Genomic DNA, 23,350 nt, shown 5'->3' with positions numbered 1-23,350 from the left:
AGCTGTGCCTGACTGACTCACTTGATCTGATCCGTCTCAAATAACAAGGCCACGGGTCTCATGAACGTACAAACGGACACATGCTGATCAGGCTTGTCTGACTGCATTGTTTTCCCGTTACTTGTCTGACTTCATGCTGTGTTTACAATTACTGGCCACCGTGAAACAGCTGGTATATTGCTGACTGGTGTTACGTAACATTCACGAACTATTGACCAAGCGACCAGATAAATCGCTATTGAATAATTAATGTAAATAGCCGGATTCCTTCAAACGTTCGGGCTTTGATTAATATCAAGTGAAATAAATGATATAATCAAAATAATGTTAAAGCGGCTGACAAAACATCTATTGATTGACGTTGCTGTGTCACGTGAGAGTGTATATTTACGCTGCTTTCTGTAATATTCCCGCCATTTTGATGCAGGATGCCATAAGGAATGGCAGATTTCAACATCGTAAAACTACGACTGTCGTAAAGTTTAACATGTACTTACTAGATTCGTAGTGCTACGATCGCTTTGGAAAAACCGGAACCAGGTTCCCGCTCCACAAGGCGATCGTAGTACTGAGGTGATCGTAACTCCCTTCTTTAACGTAGACTTACGATGATCGGAGCTCTACGATCGCTTTTGTCGAGCGGGGCCCTGGGTCACGATCCACGAAGCGTTCGTAACTCTACGGCCTATTGTATCTCGATACTATATCACTGGCTTACGAATGACGTAGTGCTGCGAACTGTTATTGTCCCTTGTCTTCAGCAGCCACATCAACCGACAGCCACCTCACCGCCCCCATACATTTGCACCATTCCGTGCTTTCGTTTGAGTTCAGAAACAAACTACGCCAACTCAGTTCAACCACAAAATCGAAGTTTCTTGAGCTTCATAATCCCGGAGTTGCTTTCCAAGTGCCCATTATCGTGACAACTTCACGTTTTAATTGTTCGGCTTCTAAAACATCCCCGGTAGCTCGGCCGATCAATGCAAGACTATTCACCCAGTCTTGTGGATTTGCTGAAGCAAGAGACGTGCCATTACTGTTACGAAGAACAAGGAGGCTTCTGTTACCCTGACGTAGGTTGTAAAGGTAGCAGGGTAGCCTAGTGGTTAAAGCGTTCGCTCGTCTGGACGGTGACCTTGGTGCGATTTCCCTCATGGTTAAAGAGTGTGAAGGCCATTTCTCGTGTATTGCTGGAATGTTGCTAAAAGCGGCTTAAAAACATACTCACTCACTCACTCTTAACCGATGAAATGAAATCCCTTTATCAGTTACTTTCACAAACAAAGCATGACCGGGTATGCTGTTAGAACTATGCATGTGCAGTTTACCATGGTTACCCAACGCAGACGCACTACGCAGACTCCGAGCTGAAATGTTTCCCCACTAGTGCCTACTTCCAGGCAGGTAAGAGATGACTAACGGGATCGGGTGGTCAGGCTCGCTGACTTGGTTGACACATGTAATCGGTTCCCAATTGCGCAGATCGATGTTCATGCTGTTGATCACTGGATTGTCTGGTCCAGACTCAATTATTTACAGACCGCCGCCATATAGCTGGAATATTGCTGAGTGCGGCGTAAAACTAAACTCACTCACTCACTTCCAGGCAGGGTGACAACAAGTCTCCTGATACAATACATTCATCATCCGATTATTGAATTGATTATATAGGCCAGCAGTACATTGATACCTTCAACCCCGCTGGCAATGAATATTTTCATGCCTAACTAAATATTTTCGAGATAAATGGTGTAATTTTATATGGCAATAATATTCTCTATTAATCCATTTGCTTATTGAATAGCATGCAATAATAGCAAGCATTCGGTTCGGAATCAATACAAATGCAATTCGTCTTGACAAATGGATGTGACGTTACATGTATGCCCGTGCAGATCAATTGAATAATCGGGTTATCTCACAATAATTGAATCCCAATGGTTAATCTTTCAGTACATTTGTTTTCTGACCTGTCTGGTATTTTTTGACGATATAGGGCAGCTGCTGCCGTGGTATGAAGCTGCTCTGGTCATTATTGAGAGTTATGTCCCTTAGCCCCGTGGTGTTGGGTCGTTGGTTCGAATCCAAGATTTCCTCGATTATAAACTTTAGCCGCGAACATGAAACGCATGTTTGTGGAGATTTATAAATGTCCACAACGGACCCTTGTAAACAGTACACATCTCGGACATTACCTCCCCAGTAGTAAATGTAGTGGTCAGATTACGAGGGTTTCTCTATTCATTCATTCATTCAATTTCTATTCTGCTAAGTTTCCCACATAAACACATGGAAATAGAGAAGAGTGAGTGAGTAAGTTGGATTTTACGCCGCCTTTAGCAATATTCCAGCAATGTCACCAGAAACAGATTTCACAGACTTTACCCATGATGGGAATCGAACCCGGGTCTTCGGCGTGACGAGCGAACGCTTCAAACACGAGGCTACCCCACCGCCCCGAAATAGAGAAGGCAATCAGTTCATATATAGTCCATGTTTGAAGACACTGCCTGAGAAGACGCAGATTCCAAAGAGCGTTTCACGGCTCTTGATCAAAAGGCCTTTGATCAGGTGAATGACATTCAGAGAGGTTTATGGTGGACATGTGGAGGACGTTTTCCAAATTTGACCAGAATAATGTCCTATTCCCTACTTCCGATTGTACCACGTGGTCCTGTGTTTACACTGGACTTGTTTTTGTTTGTGACGGTGCCATCTGTGAGGCAGGATGCTCTCGGCTTCTCGCAACCTCGTGGTATCGTCGCAGTTTGATGCTGTTACATAAACCATGACTGTGATATTTTCGAAACTACTCTCTTTCAAGAGATCTATTGAGTGAGTGAGTTTACTTTTACGCCGTTTTAGCAATATTCCAGCAATATCACGGCGGGGGACAACAGAAATGGGTTTCAAATCTTGTACCCATGTGTGAAATCGAACCCGGGACTTCGGCCTGACGAGGGCGCTTTAACCACTAGGCTACCCCCAATCGCCCCAACACGGGTCAGAATGTGCCTGAGGGGTATCCAGGTTAAAATGCAGCATGTGTGTCAGCGGACTAGCCATATAAAAGGTGCTATTGGGTGGAGCGAGTATAAGCACACACACGCACGCACGCACGCACGCACGCACGCACGCACGCACGCTTATACATGTTCGTCGCTATGTAAGTGCAGTTATCTTGAACAAGGCGTTCAATTACACTTTACCTCACCTCAAACTCATATTAACAAACAGTTAGTCATATTCTACCTACAGCGGGCGATATATACATTGTTATTGGATGTAACAACCACAGCCATTAATAGACAATGGTTTAATCTATCTTACAGTCACATCAGTACTGCCCAAGCTTCAGTTATGTGTACAAATCGATAGCCAAGGTTAATAGTAATGGGAGTGCATTCATCCAAATTAAACCTGTCATGTTGAATTCGGGCGTCACCATGGCAATGTTATGAATTAGACATAAGGTCTTCGGGGCTATACTTGTCTCATCAGATTCATATTGATCAGTATCGATCTGTGTGCATGGACAATGGTCATTCTGGACTGTTTGGTCCCTTATTGCCACGAGATGTTTACTACAACTGTCTGTCGGACAACAACTGACCCACGCCACTGGCTACAACTAATTTACAACTAGCAGGGCTTAATTATACGACAGGTGCTCTCGAAATGACTAAGTTTCTTTATCATGTCAATAATATGTACTTCCCAAGAACAATCGCTTTGAAGTGTAATACCTAAGCGTTTATGGTTTTCAATTTCTTTAGTAGTTTCACCATTAAAACTAACTTGCCACTTTTTAGCCCAGTCTGCGGCTGCTGTAATAGGTCATCTATTATAACATACATCTATTATAACATATATTTTTAGGCCAGTCTGACATATTTGACAAATCATTATTTATAATTGCGGCTGCTGTAATATGATCATCTATTATAACATATATCGATGTATCGTCCGCAAAAAGGCGGGTGTTGCTATCTATACCATCAACAATAGATGAACAGCAGAGGTCCTAAAGCGGAACCTTGGGGCACGCCAGCTTTCACAGATTTATTATCTGAACTGAAGCCTTGTATCTTCAAACGTAATCCTCTTGTAGAGTTGATATCATTTGTTGATCAATACAAGCTAGGCCTACTAAGCAGGGAACACTAATAAGGACTGTTCCATTTCAGCCATGGGTGTTGTCTTAATTAATCTCTAAAATATGGGTGTCTAAGATGTGGGTGTCTACATTTTGAGAGATAGATGTTCGTACCGATCGCGATGCGTTACTGACATTGTCTATCGTGTTTATTCCAAGTTTGTTTTGTTATCGATACAGCTGTATATGTTGTCATTTACATACATGGCTCAACTGAAACTGTGACCCAATATTTTAATTCATTCATGCTGATTGGAAATCGAACCAGGGTCTTCGGCGTGACCAGCGAACGCTTTAACCACTAGGCTACCCCACTGAGCAATGGTTGTATGATAACATCTATTGTCAGTGATGCTGATGGTTATGTGTTGTAACCAAAAGACGTTAAAATATGGTACTTGTTGGTCCCTGCCTGGCGCTCGGCATTAATGGGTACAACAAGGACTGGTCGGCTCGGAGTCAGTATAATGTGTTTGCGTGGGGTATTTATCAGAGGCCCAGATAAGCTGCGTATCCGGGTAAAATACGCATAGAAAATTTCACAGAGAAAGCATCCTAAAACGTGTAACACGTCACCCCACCACACTCAAAGAATATCTATATTCAACTGAAAAACAATATGAAGAGCGCACCGAAAAGCTTGCATTAAACCAGTCTATGCTGATTTTAGAATAAGTGCGGTCACGTGATATGCAAATTAGCCTGAGACAGTGATGTTACGTCTTCACTGCGCCGGAGTCTGTGTGTCTTAGAGGTTCAATCGAATAACAACTGTTATCGCACCGACTGACGTATCGATCTATGATCGATTTACTTCACATGAAGGCTGGCAAGATGTCCCTGGCAATAAATAAACCGTTAATTAAGATGTATTTGTCTCTCAAGGACGTACTCGGTACAGACTCCTGAACAAACAAAGGTCTTGCTCAATCCAGTCTGTATCCGCTGAAGGCGAGTAAATACGCCCGTGCAGCATCGTATTGGAAGACAGGAATTTGAATCAATCAAATGATTTATCAAATTAAAACTTCCCTCCCGCGGGTTTTGTTACAGGGATGTTAGCTCAGCACGTCTAGCTGCCGCTAGATGGCGCTCGATGTCCAAGGAGATCCAACATGGTCTCCATGACAGGCCCTAGGGCATATACTTTTATTATACATCCAATTCTTCCCAGCTGCAGTAACACCATTGCATCACCTCCTCAGTCTCAGCAACCCGTTTCCATCCCTTACATTCTAAGGATACTTTATTGCTTTATACTTGGGAGAATTCTTTCAGTAATCCTTACCGATAACGTTATTTCGGGGATTATTGGTTTGTCTATTCATCTCCTTAAAAGATGCCACGAGCATTAGCCAGAGGACCTTCAGTAACTTGACCTAAATATGTCACAACCGAATATCCTTTCTGCACTGGAGTTATAACAAGTTATCTTCAGACACACCGGTTAGACTCATGCTTAGTCTCAGAATATATATTTTGATGGAAACAATAATTCCTATTAAGTTGCAAAGGGGCCTCAGTGAGATGGGCGATCCATTACCTGAGGAAATCTAGAATTGCTCGATGTAGGGCTATAGCATTGCACAAAGGGTAGGGCGGAATGGCAGATAATGCAGTTCAGGGACTGTGAGACAAATAGACTATAGTCTATTTGCAGAGAAAACGTACCGACGAATTTCACTTTAAACAAAGATGTAAATCGAATAACGTGAAATTAAAGTTGCGAATCCTCATAATTTCACATTGCCAATTGAACATTTAAATCTCAGAATTATATTCAACTTAGGATGAAAATTGTTTAACAAACGATCATAGTTTCAAATCGCTCTATTTGTTTGTATTACAAGGGGGTATGCACATTAAATCACACATCGAGAACAAGTAGTGTTGGTCTAAGTTAACGCTCATCACGTACCGCACGTGCATTTGTTTCACTGTTCCAACTACTGCGCTTACCCCCTTGTAATAAAAACCAATAATAACGATTTCAATCTATGATCGTTTGTTAAACAACTTCTATCCTAAGTTAAATAAAATTCTGAGACTTAAATTTCCAATTGACAAGGTAAACTTATGAGGACACGCAATCTTAATTTCACTTTATTTGGTTTATTTTTTGTTTAAAGTGAAATTCATCGGTACGTTTTTCACTGCAAACAGACTATAACGCTTAGTCCCTGAATATGTATAGTTTTGATAGTAACAAATAAACCCATTTAAATGGAAAAGGAGCGCCAGTGAGATGGGAGATTCCAGAAGCTAGTGAAATCTAGACTTGATAGTGGTTTCAGCATTGCAGGGAGTGAGTGAGTGAGCGAGTTTAGTTTTACGCCGCACCCAGCAATATTCCAGCTCTATGGCGGCGGTCTGTAAATAATCGAGTCTGAACCAGACAATCCAGTGATCAACAGCATGAGCATCGATCTGCGCAATTGGGAACCGATGACATTTGTCAACCAAGTCAGCGAGCCTGAACACCCGATTCCGTTAGTCGCCTCTTACGACAAGCATTGGTTTGTTACTGAAGGTTCATTCTAACGCGGACCTTCACGGGTCATTGCAGGGAGGGCTAGACAGTAGGCAGAATAATGTGGTTCAGGGACTGTGAGACAGACTAGCACCCCAGTGAGAAGTCACGATAAGAGAAGCCTAGTTGTGGATCAAGGAGCTCTTGGAATGAGAGCTTGGTGACCTTTAAAACACTGTCCTTGGCATGGAATGTTCGTTGGACACAAGCCATATACCGATATACGTAAAGTAGGCCCGGGTTCGAACCATCTGCCAATAAATATCATAATGATGGCATTGTATTCTATAGCCTGTAGTTATCCATAAGCTACTTGTTCCATGTAATATTCCTGTTCAGGTTTCTGTGTTGGCCGAGGGTTTATGTGCAGGGTGTATTTTAATGTCTGTTGTACTGATAAGGAAAGTAATGTAGCTAAAGTAAGCAATATTATCTCCGAAAGATATACTGGGAGTGAGTGAGTAAAATGTTTGGTCGCTTTTGGCAATATTCCAGCAATATCACGGCGGGGGACGCCAGAAATGGGCTCCACACATTGTACCCATGTGGGGAATCGAACCATTAGGCCAGAGACCATATACCGATCGGTATATGGTCTCTGATTAGGCCAACCAACCGCCCCACGGGAGATGGGAAAGAGGCCTAATGATGAGTGAGTGAGTTTGGTTTGCGTGAATAACTAAATGTTTAGCGAATTCAGACGAAAATACGATTGCATCATTCTCCCTGTAATTCGCTGTGGTCTATTATCTCGACTATACAACTATTGCGCAGACTGGGAACCCGTCCTCGGACTAGAATACGGTTAGAATGCAGTGAGTGCGCAAGAAACAGTCAGTGACTGGGAACCCTGCCATCAATATGCACATTATACTGGTGTATTGTATCGATCACGACCTTCTGTGGCCTTTGTATAAGTATCTGTAACTGGTGACTGTATCAGTCAATAGCGGGTGATATCTTAAAGGTCAAGGTCAGTATACAGTAACAGTTTCGATTAACCGAATTCTTCATGGCTCAGCATAACGGTGGTTTTGTAAGCTGTATGTTTACCCTTATTCGTTTTCGTATGCGTTGATGTAGAATCTAGAGCAACCGCTTAACATTATGTATGTTACTGTTAAGTCTTAGCAACCAGTTGCTTTGACGTGTTTTTCTGACAAAACACTTGTTTGTTGTTAAAGCCGCTCTCAGAATAATTGCAGCTGTAAGATGGCGTTTTTGTCAGTACCCGAGACCTGACTAGACAATCCAGTGATTGACATCATGAGCATCGATGTCCGATCTCCTGGTAGACCATCAGTCCAATAGACATAGGAAGCGATAACAGCTGGTTGTAAAGCGAAGTTTCATGCTTTTGTGTTGAGAAACATTTTTTTTCATAAATTTAAAATTAAGCACTTTCCACTCTTCAAATTGAAAACACTGTCTCAGACAAGGGTGCGGTCTCAACGCCCAAACTCCATTTGATATACGTTTAAGGAGCTGTCATTAAATATTACTATAACACTTTTGTTTTAAAATTCAGTGAAAAATAATGTTATTTGAAAAAAAGACCGAAATGGTTTTGATACGACCCCTCGGTGACCCTCCGAGGCTCTGAGGGCCGTTTTAGCAAGTTTGTCACGTTTTCGGTGACCCTGACTGGATAAGTGACCTGTCCGTCAATTTTGATATTATCGACCTCATGCCTTGCGAGGCAACGCGACGTGGGAGACGTTAATTGGATTCCAAGTGTCAAAGAACGTTTGATGGAGGGCTTGTCCAGGTTCAGAACTTCCTATACTCGATAGACAACGTTGGGTGACAGAAAAAGACACGCACTTTCTCCTTTCTAACATGTACAGGGAATCCATTAAGTTGATTACTTGTACATCGCATTTTTTCCGATTTTACGTAGGATGAAAGGGTTGTTTCAGAAAAGAAGAGACTTGGGATATTCTCTTGACATCTATTTATTTAAGCAGATCGTAAATTAATGATTAGACGATGAGATACAATTTGTGTTTGGCTAAACGTAGAATAAGGCTTTGTCTCTGAAAATAATGTACTTTTGATAGAACTTAATAATTAAGTTTAAATGGCACCCAAGATAACTTGAGGAAAATCTAGACTTGATCCGTTTTGAGTTTTCCATTGTAAACAGGCCCGGGCGGAAGGAATATATTGTGGTTCAGTGACTTTGAGACGGACTCGGTCTCTGGTCTCAGGAATATTATTAAACCATACTTGAAACCATATTTCCATTTGGGTATTCTGGATTCAATTGTTCGCTCATGCCGAAATACCAATTGAAATCCTTGATGTTCCTGCTGTGATATTACTGGAGTGTAGCTGAATAGTCTAATATACAGTCTGACATATGTGAATACGTGTGTAAATGACGGCGTCGTTGTCACAAATATGTTTTAAAAAAAAGGTTTGACTATTTCTGAAAGCAACACCCCATGTGGAATTTCTTTGAAGAAAGATACCGTTGGACTTCACCGTTGGCTATTTCAGAAAAATAATCACTACTTTTTCATTTAATTTGCATCTTAATTCGAATCATGCTGATGTCAATGTAACACGGAATAAGTGAGTGAGTGAGTTTAGTTTTACGCCGCACTCAGCAATATTCCAGCTATATGGCGGCGGTCTGTAAATAATTGAGTCTGGACCAGACAATCCAGTGATCAACAGCATGAGCATCGATCTGCGCAATGGGGAACCGATGACATGTGTCAACCAAGTCAGCGAGCGGAATAAAGGGCAAAGTTTCCTTTGTATGTAATCCTACTAAAATATGCCATTTAATTATTCTGCCTATGGTATGTGGTAAAATTAATTTATGATGTCACTCAATCACTCACTCACTCGCACGCTGACTTGGTTGACACATGTCATCGTATTCCACTTACATAGATCGATGCTTATGCTGTTGATCACTTGATTGTCTGGTCCAGACTCGATTACTTACAGACCACCGCCATATAGCTGGACTATTGCTGAGTGCGGCGTACAACTAAACTCGCTCACTCATTGCGCAGATCGATGCTCATGCTGTTAATCACTGGATTGTCTGGTCCAGACTCAATTGTTTACAGACCGCTGCCAATAGCTGGAATATTGCTGAGTGCGGCGTATTGCTGAGTGCGGCGTAACTAAACTCGCTCACTCATTGCGCAGATCGATGCTCATGCTGTTAATCACTGGATTGTCTGGTCCAGACTCAATTGTTTACAGACCGCTACTAAACTCGCTCACTCATTGCGCACGATGCTCATGCTGTTAATCACTGTTTACAGACCGCTGCCAATAGCTGGAATATTGCTGAGTGCGGCGTAAACTAAACTCGCTCACTCATTGCGCAGATCGATGCTCATGCTGTTAATCACTGGATTGTCTGGTCCAGACTCAATTGTTTACAGACCGCTGCCAATAGCTGGAATATTGCTGAGTGCGGCGTAAAACTAAACTCGCTCACTCATTGCGCAGATCGATGCTCATGCTGTTAATCACTGGATTGTCTGGTCCAGACTCAATTGTTTACAGACCGCTGCCAATAGCTGGAATATTGCTGAGTGCGGCGTAAAACTAAACTCGCTCACTCATCGATGCTCATGCTGCAGGATCGATGTTTACAGACCGCTGCCAAAAGCTGGATATTGCTGTTAATCATGCTCATGCTGATCACTGTTGTCTGGTCCAGACTCAATTGTTTACAGACCGCTGCCAATAGCTGGAATATTGCTGAGTGCGGCGTAAAACTAAACTCGCTCACTCATTGCGCAGATCGATGCTCATGCTGTTAATCACTGGATTGTCTGGTCCAAACTCAATTGTTTACATACCGCTGCCATATAGCTGGAATATTGCTGAGTGCGGCGTAAAACTAAACTCGCTCACTCATTGCGCAGATCGATGCTCATGCTGTTAATCACTGGATTGTCTGGTCCAGACTCAATTGTTTACAGACCGCTGCCATATAGCTGGAATATTGCTGAGTGCGGCGTTCAACAGCAAACAAACAAAACCATATTCTACAACACAGTAACTCAGAAACACAACATGAGCAGGTGTTGCCAACACTAACACTGTCATTTAAAAATCGTGCAAGTCATTCAGTACGTCAAGTGCATCGCTTTATCGTGCCTGGATCATGCGCATGCGTACATACTAAGACTGTGACGCAATTTCTTGACACCTTTACCTTCGTGTTTTGATGAACTGCCAAACAATTCCTCTTGCGCGGCGAACATACAGCCCTTGTGTTATCTTACTATTAATTTCAGATACAAAGTGTGGAGTTTTTTCAGTATTTGTTAGAAAAGGGGTTAAAACAAAATTATGACAGTTTGCTGTGCCAAATGTCAATTCGTAAAAACTCTGTAAGCAGTTCTCACGTTAATCGTTTCTCGCGAGATGATGTTTTGTTGTCGTTTACTTGGATGAGTGAGTATGGTTTTACTCACGGCGGGGGACACCAGAAATGGGCTTGACACATTGTACCCATGTGAGGAATCGAACCCGGATCTTCGGCGTGACGAGCGAACGCTATAACCACTGGGCTACCCCACCACCCCAGTACAGAAAGTTGACGTGATATTATCATTATGTTTTTAGTTGTGGATTTGCAAGTGCACTTGCATCGTGCATGCAGTGTCAGTTCTATGTCATCATGGATAGAAATGACAATGTTCACTGATGCAATCACGACATGACTGGTAATTTGAATACTGTATGCATTTGTGGCAGGGTGGATAGAAAGGCACCATGTATATAAGTGGCTAGCTGGATAACAGCACTGCGTGAGATACACAAGATCGGACATCCTTAGCATGTGAATCTGTTTGAAAGTGGTAATTAATTTGTGTTTCACTATTACTTCAGGTGTTTTAACAATAGAATATGACCTGGCTGATTAGGATGTTGTTCGTAATATCAACCACTGGTTTGTCTTTCTTAGTGAATGAGTGAGTTTTACGCCGCTGTTAGCAACATTCCAGCAATATCGGGGGACACCAGAAATGGACTTTCACACATTGTACCCATATGGGGAATCGAACCCGGGTCTTAGGCGTGACGAGCGAACACTTTAACCACTAGGATACCCCACCTCCCGATTATTTACTGGCCGTCGTGATCTACTTGACAGAGATATGATATTGATGTTTTCTGCGTAAAATAACGTTCATTCACTCGTTCACTTAAGGGAATACCTGATTGGGGCCTCGTTCGTCAAAGTAGTCGTTGTTGAAACAAAATCGTAGCGCCGAACACGGACGACGACAACGTTGACGGAGCTGTTGACCCATTTGACTTTGACCCACTTCCGACATTCCAATCTGTCGTACCTGGTATTCGAGCTAGAAAAGGTCCCAGGTAACCTGTGCTTGTCGAAAATAAAAAAAATAAGATAACGTTGTGCAGTTTGCAAAACACATAACTTTGTTTGAGATGTTTCAAAATCCTGGGCCTAGATTTTCGAAGCTCTCTTAGAGCTAAGATGGTCGTTTGTTAATGTATGGCACTTACGACCACCTTAACACTTCTGTCTTGTAGTTGCCATACCCCGTGGAGTTATAGGTAGTATTTTACCCGTTAAGGTCCGGGTTAGATTGTGCCTTCAGTAACCCATGCTTGTCGTACTTGAGGCGACTAACGGGATCGGGTGGTCAGGCACGCTGACATGGTTAACACATGTCATCGGTTCCCAATTTCGCAGATCGATGTTCATGCTGTTGATCACTGGATTGTCTGGTCCAGACTCGATTATTTACAGACCGCCGCCATATAGCTGGAATATTGCTGAGTGTAGAGCGTAGAACTAAACTCACTCACTCACTAGGTAGAATTTGCCCCAGTAGACTTATTTTCTGCATATATAAACTCAGAAATGATTCCATATAGTTGTAGACACATACGACATCATGCATCATAAAGTGTTCGACATTTACGGGCTAGGTCCGTACGTTAAGTCTTTGGCAAATACGGGTTGGGTCTCCAGCAACCTGTACGTTAAGTGTTTGACAATTACGGGTTGGGTCTCCAGCAACCTGTACGTTAAGTGTTTGACAATAACGGGTTGGGTCTCCAGCAACCTGTACGTTAAGTGTTTGACAATAACGGGTTGGGTCTCCAGCAACATGTACGTTAAGTGTTTGACAATAACGGGTTGGGTCTCCAGCAACATGTACGTTAAGTGTTTGACAATAACCAGCAACCTGGTTGGGTCTCCAGCAACATGTACGTTAAGTGTTTGACAATTACGGGTTGGGTCTCCAGCAACATGTACGTTAAGTGTTTGACAATTACGGGTTGGGTCTCCAGCAACATGTACGTTAAGTGTTTGACAATTACGGGTTGGGTCTCCAGCAACCCGTACGTTAAGTGTTTGACAATTACGGGTTGGGTCTCCAGCAACCTGTAGGTGTGTGATGCAACCCCACTGGTCCGAGTGAGTTGAGCCATTGTATGTATCTTTCTATGTACGTCGCTGCTCATACTATTAATCACTGGTTTGTCGTGTTCAGATTCGATTGAGTACAGTGCATAGCTAAAATACGAAAAAGGAAAACGTTATAAAGGTTAGAATAAGTCAAAAGCAATCTGCACTCGTAAGAGGTGACTTTAGAGATGGATAAGTCAGGCTTGCTGGGGTGCTTGACTGAGCTCGTAAGTAGGTCACGGCACTTCGCGAGACCTTAGTACTTCCGGTGACAAACAACCTTTTCGAATCCTTGCAGGAATAACAAATTTCCGATCTAACCATCCCCAAATTAGCCAACTATTACGACTGTCTACAGCTGTGACAGCCATGGATGGACACTTGGTCCAGTCTAGTAAAGTAATATTAGGCGGTCGCGCAAGTTGGAACTGGAACTAGTTCTCGAATATACGCTTGTCACCGGAAATCTGGTACCGGAAGTAAGCTGGGTCCCGTCTCGCATATCGCAAGTTGGAGCCCGCAAAGGGAGCCGGTAACCAGTTTAGTACTGGGAGTAGCGCCTCCCGGGACTTACAGGTCCTATTGCGTTTAGCCTTACCTGAAAGCATGGTCTGGTGCGCATAATACGACTGTATCATATTGCTGAAAAATTGACGAGTTGGCCGTTACACTACAACAGAAAAAGAATTGTCTGTGTCAAAGAAAAAGACTACTAAAGCCATAACACTAAGTTCGCTTTGTGCATATGGTCCCAGGCTGTGTTTGTGTGACATAGTCCTGTTACTATGTGGGTCACTCAACTATCATCCTTTGCACGCAATAACCACATTAGGGTCATTGGTATATCATTACCGAAATCTTATCAACGATAGATTACAATAGAAATAAAAGTTGCTACTATTAATTGGAGCTCGGCTTGTGGGTAATGGAGACACAGACTCAGGTTCAAGTAGATACGCCGGTAACCAAGAACACTTTCGTCGATATACTAGGGATGTCACCTGTTAGAAGATTACTAAACTGCTTAATGTACACTTGTACTCCAAGTAAACCAATACTATACAGCTTACGTCAGGAGGTAGCTTAGTGGTATAAGCGTTTAACCGCCACGACTGTTCGAGTTCGATTCTCCCACATGGGTACAATGTGTGAAGCACATTTCTGGTGTCCCACGTCGTGATATTGCTGGTATATTTCTAAAAGCGGCGTAAAACTAAACTGATTCACTCGTCATCAGGCCTCTTTCCCATCTCATGTGGGGCGGTGGGGTAGCTTAATGGTTAACGCGTTCGCTCGTCAAGCTGGAGACTGTTCGAGTTCGATTCCCCAAATGGATACAATCTCAGAAGCCATTTCTGGTGTCCTCTGGATAAAACCAAACTCACTCACTCCTACGAAGGGAGGAATTAATTGTTTGCCATGACACGAACAATACCGGGATGTTGATGCAAATTTATGCAGCAGCTCGTGAAAATAGCAGTTCAGTTTTGAAGCAACAGAAATGTGTCCACCGGAAACCGGAAACACGTTCGTTTGACCTCCGAATGCGTATCACGTACGCCCGATAACGATCCGCAGATAACGGATTGTGATAACAACTTCAGATAACATGTGGTACACTTGTCCGCATGTAGGACGCCGTCATGTAGGACCGATATGGCCACCGCAATCCCGCCTTTATGGTGTTATCGCAGCTTCCCGATGCGTTCGTGCTCAGCAACGTGTGCCGAACGACAGAAGCCACCACAACCTTTTCTGATTTTGCCATTCTAATTTTTTGCGGCGCGGTAACCAATTGGTTAAACCGCTTGCTGGTCTCGCCGAAGACATGAATTCGATTCCCAATATGTTCACTATGTGTTAGGCGCGGTGGGGTATACGTAGCCTTGTGGTTGAGGCGTTCGCTCATCACGCCGAAGACCCGGGTTCGATTCCGCACATGGGTACAATGTGTGAAGCCCATTTCTGGTGTCCCCCGCCGTGATATTGATGGAATATTACTGAAAGCGGCGTAAAAGTAAACTCACTCACTTACTATACGTGAAGCCCATTTACGGTGTCCCACATCGTTATATTGCGTAGATATTTCTAAAGGCGGCGTAAAACTATTCTCACTCAATTTTTATTTAGGTAGCATTGCTTTGGGATTCGACATAAGTGAGTGAATCGGGTTCATCGCTGCTCAAAAAGTATGAGAGTTTTCTGGTTGTATCAGTTTAATGCTCAAAGCTCGAGGTGATGCAGGTATGCTATCAATGCCTGATGCCTGCACCTTAATGACACGCTGACAGTAGCTGCAACTATATCACGTTACAAGATAGATAGGGACATTGTTCTGGGGAAAGCGCTGGAGTAAATGGAGTGGATGAGTATGGTTTGGACGCCGCTTTTAGCTTTATTGTAGCAATATTACGGTGGGGGACACCAGAAACGGGCTTCACACATTTTGCAGATGTGAGGACGAGCGAACGCAATTAACCATTAGGCCACTCAACCGCCCAACAGGAGATGGGAAGGATGCCTGTTGATGAGTGAGTGAGTGAGTTTAGTTTTACTCCGCTTTTAGCAACATATCAGTAGGCTGCCCCACCGTCCCCGGGGTAAATGGAAAATCTGCCCAAGTAACAAGACGGCTAAGCGTTATCTAAAGTTATCTAAGGTCTACTTCCACCCATGCTAATTCAGACCGTTTTTAGACTAAGCTATGCATCTGAGATTCCTTTCCTTAAAAAACTGCCTTGACCTTAGAAACGGGTATCGTCTTTCGTCCTTCGTTTCCACGCGAGTCTTTTTCACACGTCATTTATTTCTTGCAATAATTCAATTCCCTTTGAGCCATGACAACGGAAGGCAAATCAAGTCTTGTGTACGTAAGCTCAAAAGTCTCGTCAAGTCACAGTACGTATCCGAGAACACCTCTCGTAATCAGATCTCGCGAGAAGTGTCTCCTTACCAAACTATCTGTGCATTGCATCATGCCCAGGCTATAAGACGTGATGCACGCCTTGGGTCGTAGTCAGTTGTGTTGTGTAGTAAGAACTGGCTAACTCGAAGTCCGTTATTTTTATTTAGTGAGTGAATGGATTGTTTCACAGCTGGTATTATTCCACTGCGACATGTTAACATTGTTGTGTTCTGGCACGGTCCATACTACTGGTGTTCCGATTAATTGAAATAATCGAAGATTGGTCGCAGTGACCAAACGACCAAGCAATCGATCACATTTTCTCATAATCGAACACAAACGATTTTGGAACTGCTGTTTTAGTCTTTAAAACACTTGACGATGGAAAATATCTTCGAAGTTGTCGGGGCCTGCAAACTCGTTTAATTTTTAGAAAACTCACTTCATTAACTGAAAATTCATGACTGAATATTTCTTGAACACTCCAGGAAGTTTATGATCATGATATATTAGTCACCACTTTAAAGTAGCAAGTTGCATCATCTCATACATATCTGCAATAACAACCTGGATAGGAAAATCTGAAAAATGATGCTAACCAATTTTTTCGATGATTGTTCGTTGGTAATGAAGCAATCATTAATTGTGAGATTTCAACCAATTCCCAACACTAGTCCATACTCTATACATTTACAGAGTGACGTAATAGCCGTTGACAGCTGTATTAATCAACATTTCCGTACATATGCCACCCGTAGTTTTGATGTGTTTGTCATCTTTAACCTCAGGAAACATTTCAGAAATAATACACCATAAGTGATTCACACATTGTACCCACGTTGGGAATCGAACCCGGGATTTGGGTATGACTCTTTAACCACAAGGCTACCCTCATTGTGGATAAGTAATAGGGACTGGAAGGAATAGAGAAAAACACCTATCCACTAACCTACATGAAACTCCCACCACCTCCCTCCGACAGCCCCTCACCCACTGAGTTCTTGTTGCCTCTCCCCGGGGACGACTTCATCGGGGTGGTTGTCTCATAGCGCCACCTGGAACCTTGGTCGACATCCCTCTCCACGTGACTCCGAACGTGAAGAAGCGAGAGCTTACGTAAGGCTGATTGAAACTTGAAACATAATTAGCTTCAATATATATACTTAGGTACAATGTAACAACCGTGTTTGGTTACAACAGAAATCAATTTGTTTGAAGAGACGACACAGCATTACCGATAAAGCGATCGATTTACCTCCTGCTTTCGTTAGTCTCCAGCTTCGCATGTGACTTCTAGAAAGTGATCGTACGATGCCCAAAGACGTCAAAGACACGTCGCTGTTACATAAGCAGGGCATGGAGTGATCGATCGATAGATACCTTTAAGCGTATGCAAACATAGTTTGTGTCAATTATAGAAATATTACCACGAATGGGATACATGTTTGTATCGAAGAGCGAGGCCGCTGTGTTTTGTAACATTGAGTGAGTATGGTTTTACGCCGCTTTTAGCAATATTCCAGCAATATCACGGCGGGGTCACTAGAAATAGGCTTCACACATTGTACCCATGTGGGGAATCGAACCCGGGTCTTCAGTTTAACGAGCGAACGCTTAAACCACTAGGCTACCCCACCGACCCGGTTTGTAACAGTAATCTTTGTGTGTTGCATTAGTATGTAACACAGGTCACAGATGCATGTGTCAAACAGACTCGAGCCTTTTCACACAAACAATTGGTAAAATATTATTCTAAAATTGAATATGAATATTTTTTTATTAACATATTTTAAAATCAACTATTTCTTAAAATGTCTACCCCTATCATGGTATTGCTATATGGTGTTCCCAAAATGAAAAAGTACTACAGTGCACGGACCTAAATGAATTCATTTAAACGTACGTATTCAGGCCCGTAGTCAAAGTAACATGTTCACTACAGAACGGGATACCGTTTGTTCCTACTGTCACCCAGCTGGGCAATGGAAGCAGAGATTACACATCAGTGCGACCTTGACATATCTTCGGGATGAAACTACACCTGTTTACATTTCGTAGTAGTTTTCTATGGAACTAAACCACGGCCATATCACGTGGCGTTCCGCTCCAGAACCCACTGAACAGCGGTGTTGTTTGTGATGCCATGAATCAGCTCTATACAGGGACACTAGTCTGTCTCGCAGTCCCTGAACCACATCATTTTCCCTACTGCCTAGCCCTCTCTGTAATGCTAAATGAGGTAAGTCGAGATTTTCTCCCTGGGGCTCCTTTTCAATGGGTTTGTTTGTTACCATCAAAATTATATATATTCAGAGACTAAGCGTTAGTCCAAGGGATACATATTTACACAGAGGGGCGGTGGGGTAGCCTAATGGTTAAAGAGTTCGCTCGTCACGCCGAAGACCCGGCTTTGATACCCCACATGGGTACAATGTGTGAAGCCCATTTCTGGTGTCCCCCGCTGTGATATTGCTGGAATAGAGATAAAAGCGGCGTAAAACCATACTCACTCACTCTCTACTTGGATACAGTGAGGTAAGTCAGATGGGACATTTCGCACTGTGAAATGGCGTGTGTACAAGAGGTCGCCAAAACAACTCTTAGATTCCGTCAATTTTACGCCTAGGGACGGTTCATAATTTATGGCTCGGGGAGTGGGGGAGGGGTGTTGTTGGTTGATTTTAAGGGGAGTCACCCATTTTGTTCTTGGGAGGTACGAGGGTCATCTATATTGTACACAAAATGAGTGTACTATTAGTTAGTATAGCCTAGTTTTACGCCGCACTCGGCAATATTCCCTTAAAAAAATATAGAAAGGAGGGGGGTGTCATTGATTTTGTACATGGCATGCAAGAAGTTGGGGGTCACTTCCTTCTTACATAAATTTTAGAATATATTCATCATCACCAATCCCACCCCCACCCCAGCCATAAATTATGGACGGTCCCTTATGGCGAGGTGCTATACGTGTTTAAATGGGCTATACATAACACAATAGTATACGTGGTACAGTGGCGTGTCAACCACACTGAGAGCGAAAGTATTGTTGTCATATTTACTTATGACATGCACTTGCATACTCTTGACCTAGATAACGATGCATTTTAACAAGCTCTGAACGTCCGCATCCTCATCAGTACTAGAGACTCTCCGAACCTCGACTACAATAATACAACCTCATCCACACTGTCCATGAATGCAGACTTGTTTTCGTCGCTATATGGCTGAATAATGCCGATGTGACGTAAAGCCCAACTCCACTGTCATACGGGTTGGAGAAAGTCACAGTGCCCTTCGTTGGATGCGACCTTAAACGAGATACAGAAGTTGGCAGTGTGTCATCCATGTTTCAATGCGGTGTCCCCATTTATTACCCACGTGGTCAACGTATGGGTAGTTGCATACTGATCTCGTACGTCACACGAGTGTCGTATCGCGTTTACCTGTGTCGTAACGACTTGACCTCAGAATCTAACGATTTGATTGGATAACCGATGACCTCTCAATTAGGTCACATTCTGACGTAACTATTTTTTCATTCATAACAAACACGCGAATTCATTCATTCTACAACTTAAATGCATTGTGGGAATGTAAACATTGCAAACGTTGCCGTGTCGCTGTTTAATTGTGAGTCGAACTGAGACATCATATCCGTCGAAAAACATAAACGCAATGTTTCCACCAGTGATGTTAGCCGAATGAAGCAACTGCAAACCAAGAAACGGGGTGCTACGGAGTAGTTTACTGTAGGAGGCTGTACGAGGCGATGACAACTGACATGCATCGTGACGTCGGTTACCAAGGCAGTGACGTCATTACAGTGTGACGTCATGCAAATATTGTACTACAGTACAAAACTCTTCCGCAACCTCTTTATGAAACCGGTTTCGGTTTGAAACCCAAAATATGAACAAAAATACGCTATTTTGTCAATTTAATGCATGTAAGACGTGGGTAATAAATAAAATACCACACTCGGTGTCATTACATACGAATTATACGAAACTCGTGACCTTCCTATGTTATCTGACCCCGCTTTCGCTCGGTCAGATACCATAGGAAGGACACTCGTTTCGTATAATTCGTATGGTACAATGAGACCTCGTGTAGTATTCTCTATGTCTTCATCGTAGTGCCATACAATACACACACACACACACTCACTCACTCACTCTCACTGCCACTCTCTCACCCACACACTCACCCACACACTCACTCACTCACTCACTCATTCACACTCATTCACACTCACTCACTCACACGTTCCATGTACCGAATAATCTGACGACCCTTACTGCACTTGCATACCTGATTCCAAACCTATCGCATCCAAGCCCCGAACAAAAGACCCTCCCCCAACCATCCCTTCCATACACGAACAAATACGACATTCAATACCACCCATGCCTCGAACAATTCCCTTACCCAACCAACCCTTCCATACACGAACCAATACCCCATCCAATCACACCCATCTCTCGAACAACAAATCCTCACCCAAGCATTACCTGCTTACACGAACCTCGTCCAGTCCCACCCATATCTCGAACACCAACCCCCACAAGACAATCCCCAGTACACGAACTAAATCCTCATCCCTTCCCCCATACCTACACCTATGACCGTACCTGCGCCCCATACAACACCCCCAACCCCCTCCTATCCATGCCAAGTTGCATGTGAAACTACACAAACCGCCAGTGTATTCTGGTACCAGTTATCATTTGAACAGTCTATGAATCAGTTCGACTCATGCCGAAGAGTCGATGAATCACTTCGCGTCATACAAAGGTGCGGGATATATAATCCGAAAACATTCGTGCATTGAAACTAGCTGTAGCATTAACTCTTATCCACGGTGCATGTGAGAAAGGCACTTAATGTCCTCTTTGCAAGTCTATGTACTTGCTGAACTGCTTAATAGCCGTCCGTTGTATGGTATATGTTCCAACAACACGAACGTCGGCCATTGCTGGCGTTCACTATGAATACCATGAAATCGAAAGATCACAAACAATGGTCACGGCTCAGTAAGTTTTAATTTATTGCAGTTGGTTTTGCAAGATCAACACTCACGTGATTTTCTAGGCTATTGTTCCCTTCTCGTCTAAATCTCGCGAGGCCATCCGCGAAACACGTGCGAAACGGGATCTTGCTGTACTTGATATATGAACTCCGGTGAGTGGAGATTTATTATTTTGTCTTACAATGAAAGCCTCGTTATCATCCAGCAAGTACATGTGGTGTATTAATTTACACGTGAACATTCATAAACAACACTATGTACTTATATCTAAGGTTTATGATACTAAACTCACGGGCGAAAGAGACGTCACCTCGCATTTTAACATGTCACAAAACAACAAACTCAGATTAACAATCATATGGATATATTAATGGATTTACAACATTCTGAATGATGAAAGTGTGAGCTACAGATATGAATAATCACTTAGTGTACGATAAAAGATTTTAAAAAATCATTTCGGTGACGTTTCTTTCGCCCGTGAGTTTATTTACAGCTGGTGTTGTGCGAGAGAGAATTTAGCTTGTATACATTCATGTGTTTGTTGTGAACGGGAAAGAATTTAATTGCTAAGAATGGTTCCCCTCCTCCAGCTCGTATTTCACTCTGAGAAATCGCTAAAGGATGATGGTTAAAGCAACCTGATGCATTAAGTTGTTTGTTTGTTGTTTAACGCCGCACTCAGTAATATTCCAGCTATGTGGTGGCGTTCTGTAAATAATCGAGTCTGGACCAGACAATCCAGTGATCAACAGCATGGGATAGGATGACATGTGTCAACCAAGTCAACGAACCTGACCACCCGATCGCGTTAGTCGCCTTCTGAGACAAGACCAATTCTAACCCTGTTATTCACGGCTCTGATACATTACGCAGATAATCGGGACTGGGTATTTTCTGTCACTGAGATTTTATTATTTGGTTTTGAAGTAACCTAATAATGCTGGAAAAGCCATTTGTCGTTAGACTACAAAGAGTCAGAACGTTCACTTGACATGTAGCATGTTAAGGATAAAGTGATGTGTTGTGGGTCCATAAAATGTGAACGTGAGCGAGTTTTCTTAAACCTGATGTACTTTATAATTACACATATTTAGACAAAAATATCGGAAATGTGTCGAAGTGCTCGTTTTGCAGATAATCGAGACTGGTTACTTTCTGGCATTGACGTTCTATGTCGAATGTGGGCAGAAAATCGGAAATGTGTCGAAGTGCTCGTTTTGCAGATAATCGAGACTGGTTACTTTCTGGCATTGACGTTCTATGTCTAATGTGGGCAGAAAATCGGAAATGTGTCGAAGTGCTCGTTTTGCAGATAATCGAGACTGGTTACTTTCTGGCATTGACGTTCTATGTCTAATGTGGGCAGAAAATCTCAATATTGACGAAGGTCTGAGACACTGTACACTGTGGCAGTCCCCCTATCGTTCACGTGTCTGACGGATGTGTGTGTGCGTATGTGCGTACGTGTATGTATACGTGTGTGTGCGTACGCGTATATGTGTAGCGCACTTGGTCTGCGTTCGACAACACGTATGGCTAAAATGCAATGGGATCGCAATGATTATCTTAAACAAAGCTGTGTCTGGCAATACCATGATTATAACGGAACGAGTTAAGTAGACATAAAGATAATTGTGTAATAACAACAATTACGTGTATCACAATTGCCCCGTGATGTGCCTATTGAACTAGGAAATTGACTATAAAAGTACGACACTAGTTAACTCTGTGTCTACGAAGCCGTGTTATTAGCATTATGATGGCAACATGTCTGATAGAGAATGGGATATATGTTTAAAGGAGTGAGTAAGTGAGTTTGGTTTTACGCAGCTCTCAGCAATATTCCAGTTATATGGCGGCGGTCTGTAAATAATCGAGTCTGGACCAGACAATCCAGTGATCAACAGCATGACATCGATCTGCGCAATTGGGAACCGATAAGCCTGACCACCCGATCCCGTTAGTCGCCTCTTACGACAAGCATGGGTTACTGAAGGTCAATTCTAACCCGGATCTTCACGGGTCATATGTTTAAAAGAATAGGCAATGACATATATGCATGGCTCAAGGGTTTGGCTGGTGTTTCAGTTTTGTATGTGATTTATCGCTTGGTCATTGATTTTGTACATGAAATGCACGGGTGGTGGGGGTGTCACTTATTTTGTACATAAATTTAGGGGGCGATCATTCACAGTGTACATGCTTCTCCATAAAAATCATCATCACACACACACACACTAGCCATAAATTATGAACGGTCCTTATACCCATTTAAATTGTAAAGGAGCCCCAAT

General features: G+C 42.8%; 1 protein-coding gene across 3 annotated transcripts in view; it reads left to right on the top strand.

Annotated features, from left to right (window-relative positions):
* Positions 1–23,350, top strand: part of LOC124252802 (monocarboxylate transporter 12-like) — a 67,058-nt gene that overhangs the window by 9,598 nt on the left and 34,110 nt on the right. Inside the window, exon 1 of one of the 3 annotated variants that reach the window (XM_046686475.1) lies at positions 18,129–18,263. The exons of 1 other annotated variant lie outside the window; for it this stretch is intronic. The gene's annotated coding sequence lies outside the window, so the exon portion shown is untranslated. Of the gene's footprint in view, positions 1–18,128; positions 18,264–21,126; positions 21,206–23,350 lie in introns of those variants that run through there. One more of the 3 variants, XM_046686476.1, reaches the window with a different exon arrangement.

Source organism: Haliotis rubra, unplaced genomic scaffold (assembly GCF_003918875.1).
Source record: "Haliotis rubra isolate DU_JTF1 unplaced genomic scaffold, ASM391887v1 Scf524, whole genome shotgun sequence".
Taxonomy (NCBI): domain Eukaryota; kingdom Metazoa; phylum Mollusca; class Gastropoda; order Lepetellida; family Haliotidae; genus Haliotis; species Haliotis rubra.
Note: the sequence above shows the minus strand (reverse complement) of the source record. Positions and strands in the feature narration are given on the sequence as shown.